The sequence below is a fragment of the Limulus polyphemus genome, unplaced genomic scaffold (assembly GCF_000517525.1).
Source record: "Limulus polyphemus unplaced genomic scaffold, Limulus_polyphemus-2.1.2 Scaffold217, whole genome shotgun sequence".
Classification (NCBI taxonomy): Eukaryota; Metazoa; Arthropoda; class Merostomata; order Xiphosura; family Limulidae; genus Limulus; species Limulus polyphemus.
Genome location: NW_013665827.1, coordinates 196,446 through 203,172, shown reverse-complemented (window position 1 = coordinate 203,172; position 6,727 = coordinate 196,446). Strand labels below are relative to the sequence as shown.

Sequence of the window (6,727 nt, the reverse complement as noted above, 5' to 3'; positions counted from 1 at the left end):
TTGACAAACAAACAATCACTAGGATTGATCAAATGCTTGATAAAAGGTTAGAGATTTTGTTCACTAAGATTGATTAAATGTTTGTTAAAGGGTTATAAAGCTTCTGTTTTTGATTAACGAGATACATGAAATATACAGAGTTGTAGGTTTATTTATTTTAAGAAATTCTTATATATTCCAAGTTGTATTACTAACATTGTGGCTTAACTTATTCTGTTAAATTCCCAAATTAATTTGTTTTGTTTTGAATTTCGCGCAAAGCTACACGAGGGCTATCTGCGCTAGCCGTCCCTTCGTTTAGTTTTAATACTTATATGCCTCTCAGAAAACATTATTATCTATGTATAGTGTATTTCATTTCATAGGTGATAATGTTTTTAACATGGGTTTCGCCACCCCAGGTGGTTCATCGGTAAGTCTGAGGGTTTACAACGCTAAAAATAGGTTTCGATACCAGCGATGAGCAGCGCGCAAATAGCGCATTGTGTAGCTTTGCGCTTAACAACAAAGAACTCCTGATGGTTAAATTGCTCGAAGCGCAATTTGCTGTGTGTGGGTTCGAATCCCCGTAGCCGAACGTACTTGCACTTTCAGTTATGGTAACAAAAGTAGCCCAAGAATTGGGCGGTGGAAGGTGTTGAGCAGCTACATTCCTTCTAGTCTATCACTGCTAAATTTGACTCGTCTAGTAGCTTTGCGCGAAATTCAAACTGAGCCAATTCTCTGTATCTTTTCAATATAATTTTTCTTAAGCACCAACTTTCTTGCGTGTTCGTGGCTTTACTGATTACAGAGTTCCTTATAACATGGGTAACGTAAAAAATATATTAAACATAAATACTATAAGTATTACAATTGCCCCTTCTAATTATTGCTGAGGTCCCCTATGTAATTTAGATTAAAAAAATGAGTGATTTCCCATAATCTCTGCCCCTCCCCATCAGTGGCAGAGCAGTTTGTCTTCTGCGGACTTATAACACTAGAATAACAGATAACCGATTGTATATCTTTGTGCTTAACTATAAACACATAATTTCTGCTTATTTCTTACATTGAATATTGTAATAGGCAAAATACGTAAGATAACTCAATATAATGCATGATATGAATCCTTCTGGTATTGAACGGTGTAAAAAGAAGTCGGTCATTTCAGGCTCATTCAGTTTAAAATAATATAGGTTTCAAAGAAAAAACAAAAATATCATGAAACCAGTGCAGAAATGTAATGCGTTTTAAGTAAAATGTCGAAAATTTAACAAGGCATTCCAATGGGATGGATCTGTGGCGGTAATTAGGATCTCACACTAGAAAATGCATGTAGTAGGTCAAATCCAGCACAAGAAATGATTGAATTTCAACAGAAGTAACACCATCTTCAACCAAAAATGTCGTTACTTTTTTTATATGGCCAAGCCCTTCATTTATGTTTGTTTGTTCATTTCTTTGTTGTTTGTTTGTTTTGAATTTCGCACAAAGCTATTCGAGGGATACCCGCATTAATCTTTCCTAATTTTGAGGTGATAGACAAGAGGGAAGGCATCTAGTGAACACCATCCACCGCCAACTTTGGGGCTAGGTGGCTCAGACAGTTAATTCTAAAAGTCAAAAGCAAAACTATCTACGAAACTAGGTATAAGGTTGGTAACACCAATAACATACGATAATGTTATCTACGAAACTAGGTATTTGTTGGTAACACCAATAACATACGATAATGTTATCTACGAAACTAGGTATTAGGCTGGTAACACCAATAACATACGATAATGTTATCTACGAAACTAGGTATTAGGCTGGTAACACCAATAACATACGATAATGTTATCTACGAAACTAGGTATTAGGTTGGTAACACCAATAACATACGATAATGTTATCTACGAAACTAGGTATTAGGTTGGTAACACCAATAACATACGATAATGTTATCTTGGAAAATTAGTTGGGATTTATTAATATTGTTTTAAGAAATTAAAGACTTTTCATAAATAACACCACTCAGAGTAAACTAAAGTAAAATATCTCACTTTCTTTCCAGGAAAATATAGCAAATCTTAGGCTTGAAAATAAGCTAATTGAAACCTCAGTTCTGTTGCAAAATCTAGAACCAAAAATCAGGAAAACATATATTTAGCTTGTATTAAATAATTCAAGAAACGGTTTCATATAAGTGAATTAAAACTACTTATTTGATCAAAAGTTAACTCGGAGGCAAAACAACTTCATTACGTCTGGATATCTGATGAAAATGACTGTTTGAGCATTCAACATTTTGATAGAAAAGTTTATATTAGACAATAAAGTATTTTGAGAGCATACCTAAAAAATTATTTCGATTTAATACTTTACATTTACCTTTGTTCTTTGGCTTCATGAATCAATATAATAATGCTTCTGCCATATAGTCCACGTCTTCATCCGGTTCTTCATTCAATCCAATAACAGCTTTGGAGTGTGATTGACACGTCGGGGACCATTCCGGATACAGGCTTCATTTCAAGTTCCAATCCAAGCTTAATATTCCACTAGATTTAGCCGACGACGCTTACAGTAAATCAAACAATACACAACTCCAGATTGCAATTTTTGTTTGTAGACATAGCAACCAGGTCGCTACGAAAAATTACAGGATCTGGGTTGCTAGGAAACTCCCGGGTTTTGTAATATCGTTATCAATACGTTTATTTGATTCAGTAGCTTCCAATAACTTCCAGTCATTCTCTACATGCGAACAGTAATGAGATTGTTCGTCTTTTTTTAGAAGATGCTGATTCCAATAGAAGTACATATTGACATGCTTATAAATCGGACGCAGAAAACCTCCGATCCAACTTTCAACATACCTTTGTTAAGTGTATTTAATATAAATCATAAAATTAGTCTCATTTTTTCGTGTATGGACTTGTGGTTAAATAATGTAAATAATGCAACTTTAATTTCTTAGAGAACTGTTAGAAGACAAAATATATCTGAACTAGCAAAGTTTTTGAACATTTCCATTCAGCTTGTTTAATCTCACGTTTGTTGTGGAGCTTTCATTAGCTTATCGGTTTTCTAAGCTGTTAGTTCCTTGTTTCAACATAAAGTGACATTCCGGATAAGTCTGTAATCTCCTGAAGAAGACACGCATCACAAGACTAACTCAGCTGATTGCTTTGTCTTTTGTTGGTTGCTAGACGTATCAATAAGTCGGAAGAGTACTTTGTAGACGATATTTCTATGAAATAAATGCAAAGAAAGGGGCTAACAGAAATGTTGATCAGGTTATAAATAAAAAGGAAATAAATAATATCTTCAATTTTTGTTCTTTTAACTTCTAACCTTATTATCAAAGTAATTGATTAAGAAAACCATTTTAAACAGAATATTATATTTTCTGATCACTAGAGAGCCAAAGTTTACTGTAATACACCTATGTTTTAATAAGAAAGCTAACATAAAATACCGCGCCCTACTTTTGGGTTCAAAGGCTTCCTTATCATTCGCCGTTGCGCCGATGTATCGATCAAACTCCTCTATTATACCCAATTATATTTACAACTACCCCACAAGATTCGTACCCAAAAATAAACCCAGTTAGGACACTTGTCAATGGTATTTGAGCACATGTGCCACATTTGGTTTCCTAGCTTGTGAGTGGCAGTATGAACACAGTTTCTAGCATGGCGCCTCTTGTATCCCAACGGGGTACAGAAATACAAAATAAGATGCCAGCTTTGGGTTCAGCGACTCTTAAACCTACTCTTAGCCCCCATAATGCCAAATTGACCTTCCAAGCGTGTTTTAGCCTCTTGTTAGGGGACTACGTCATACAGATAAGGACAACTACGAGGCCTCTCGATTTCGACTGTCAGGTTTGGTCTTGCTAGTTGCAAAATTGTGAGAAGGAATGGTTACTTGTACAAAGATATAGAGAAACATACAATGCTAAAAATAGCGACACAGTACAAATAACCCATTGCGCAGCTTTGCACTTAGCGACAGACAGTGAGGTTATGAACAAAGTTTGAAACATGCCAATCCGAGATCTCGAGGGAAGGCCAGGAACATAAAATCCGAAACCACATTCGTGTTCAGGTACCTTCAGCAGCTTTTCCTACACTTCTATGATGTTTGGGTGACTTTCAGGGCTATTTGTATCCCCTCTTGATAGGGGAGGGGTGCTACGCCATAGAGATAAGGACATGCACGAGTTCGCCTGTCAAGTTTGGTCCTGGAGGAGATAGCGGACAAACACATAAGTTCGCAAAAACACAACGTAAATTACTATAGGACGAGCATAAAATGCCCTTGCTCCGTTGTGGAGTTTAAAGGTCCCATCACAATTCATAGAGGCCCTAATGTACCTATCAAATCTTCCAATATACACAAATTTTGCTTCTATCTACACAAAGTGGGGGTTATATCCAAAACAAAAAAACCCTTAGAACATCCAACTATGGTACTCAAATAGTTATATCACATTTCATTCCGCTAACTTGTGAGTTGGGTTATGAACAAAGTTTGAAACATGCCAATCTGAGCTTTCGAAGGAAGGCCAGGAACACGAAATTCGAAGCCAGATTCAGATTCAGCGATCTTGAACGCCTACTTCTGGACCTCAATGATTGGGTAATTTTCCACGAAGGTTTTAACACCTCATGATATTCTATTCATAGAAGCTACGCTAAATACATAAGGATACACCCAACACCCCCACCAAACATCCCGAGTATGCTTGCCATGTTTGGTTCTGCTCGATACCAAACTATGAGAGGAATTTGAGGACAAACAAACAGATTCTCAAACACACAAAACGCGAATAAGTATAAGATAACCTGGAAGAATACGTGTTCCTGTTTATGGTCACTGACACGTTAGTTCAAAATAGGATCCTACTAACCTTTTCATGAAAAAGTTATAAATTACTATAATTATGTTTCTGTAATGAAATAAACTGAATGTCTGTTTTCAATAAAATCACAAGCGTGAAGAAAAAATACAAAGTTCAGTTTTAAAGTTCGAGTTAAATATTTCGAGACATGAAACAACTGAAATAAGTTAATAACAATTAATCAGTGCTTTACGATAACTTATATTTTCACTACCAAATATAACATAATCTCACAAAGTTATGACGCTTGTTTCTCCTCTTTTTTATTGCTTAAGCTTTGGTGAAACTGCCGTAATCGTAAATTTCTATTTCACATGTATTTATGAACAAAAAAGGTACATAAACCTCAAAGTAACATTTATCAAGGTTAAAAAACCTTACGATGGATAAACAAGTCTGAAAAACACCGAGTCTTAAAAAAAAACAGTATAAAACGACCCTAGTTATTCTTTGTTACAGTAACAAAAATTGTTTTAAAAGATAAGAAATGAGTCTAAAGAAAATTTAGTTTTCTGCCTGTACGATAGTAGAAAACAATCCTTTGTGAAAGCTAAAAACTACACTTTCTGACCCAAACAACGTTAGAGTACCTCTGGATGTAATGATGTTGTGTAAGTGTGGTTTGATAATATCAAATAATTACCATCTCTAGCCTAAGTAATATTGATAAATCATGAAGTGGTAATGCGGAAGAATACTTACACTCTCTGGATGTAATGATGTTGTGTAAGTGTGGTTTGATAATATCAAATAATTACCATCTCTAGCCTAAGTAATGTTGATAAATTATGAAGTGGTAATGCGGAAGAATACTTACACTCTCTAAGTAATGTTGATAAATCATGAAGTGGTAATGCGGAAGAATACTTACACTCTCTAAGTAATGTTGATAAATCATGAAGTGGTAATGCGGAAGAATACTTACACTTTCTAAGTAATATTGATAAATCATGAAGTGGTAATGCAGAAGAATACTTACACTCTCTGGATGTAATGATGTTGTGTAAGTGTGGTTTGATAATATCAAATAATTACCATTTCTAGCCTAAGTAATGGTGATGAATTATGAAGTGGTAATGCGGAAGAATACTTACACTTTCTGGAATGATAATGTGAAATAATCAATCGATTTAAAAGAATGAAGTACACAATATCTATACTGTCTGTTTAAAACAATATCACAATACATATTATTTATAGACTCTATTCATGATGTCAGAAAAACACGTAAGTTCAAGAAGTCTTGATACCAAATAATAAAAACCTATAACCCGAGCACTTTCGAAAGGTGAACCTTTCTTCTTCTCGGGTTATAAAGACTCAATAATAACTTCTCAAATCGACTCTCCATGTTAACATGGGTAAAAAGTAAGTAACTTTAAAATAATATAGTATTAAGATCGTTGACATTATACATGTTATTCTCAACAGCAAACAAAAGAGTCAAAGGACAAAAGAAAAGTTGTTCTTCAGTCAAAAACAAACAGAATTAAATTATTAATTATATTTCACTCACTTTATTGAATTGAATAACATCTAAAAATGAAACTTTTCTTTCAAATCACTGCTAGAGTTTTTAAAGAATTACCTATCAGTCATGTGGATTTTTTATATGAGAAAACCTCGATAATTGGTTCTTAAACACTTATACTACTTCTGTTTTTACTAAATGTTGCTATATTTATCCATCTATATACAATAAGTGATCAGATATTTATTCATTATATGATATTAAAGGGAGAGTTACAAAACGACAATGTTCATATTCATTTCTTTCGTGCTACCTCCATACGGTTCACGATTTTACTTTTCGTTGTTTAACATGAGATAAGGTCAATATATAAACTCTGCAAC

General features: G+C 34.3%; 1 protein-coding gene across 1 annotated transcript in view; it reads left to right on the top strand.

Annotated features, from left to right (window-relative positions):
• Positions 1-6,727, top strand: part of LOC106478494 (vesicular glutamate transporter 1-like) — a 168,785-nt gene that overhangs the window by 86,917 nt on the left and 75,141 nt on the right. The gene's annotated exons all lie outside the window — the stretch shown is intronic.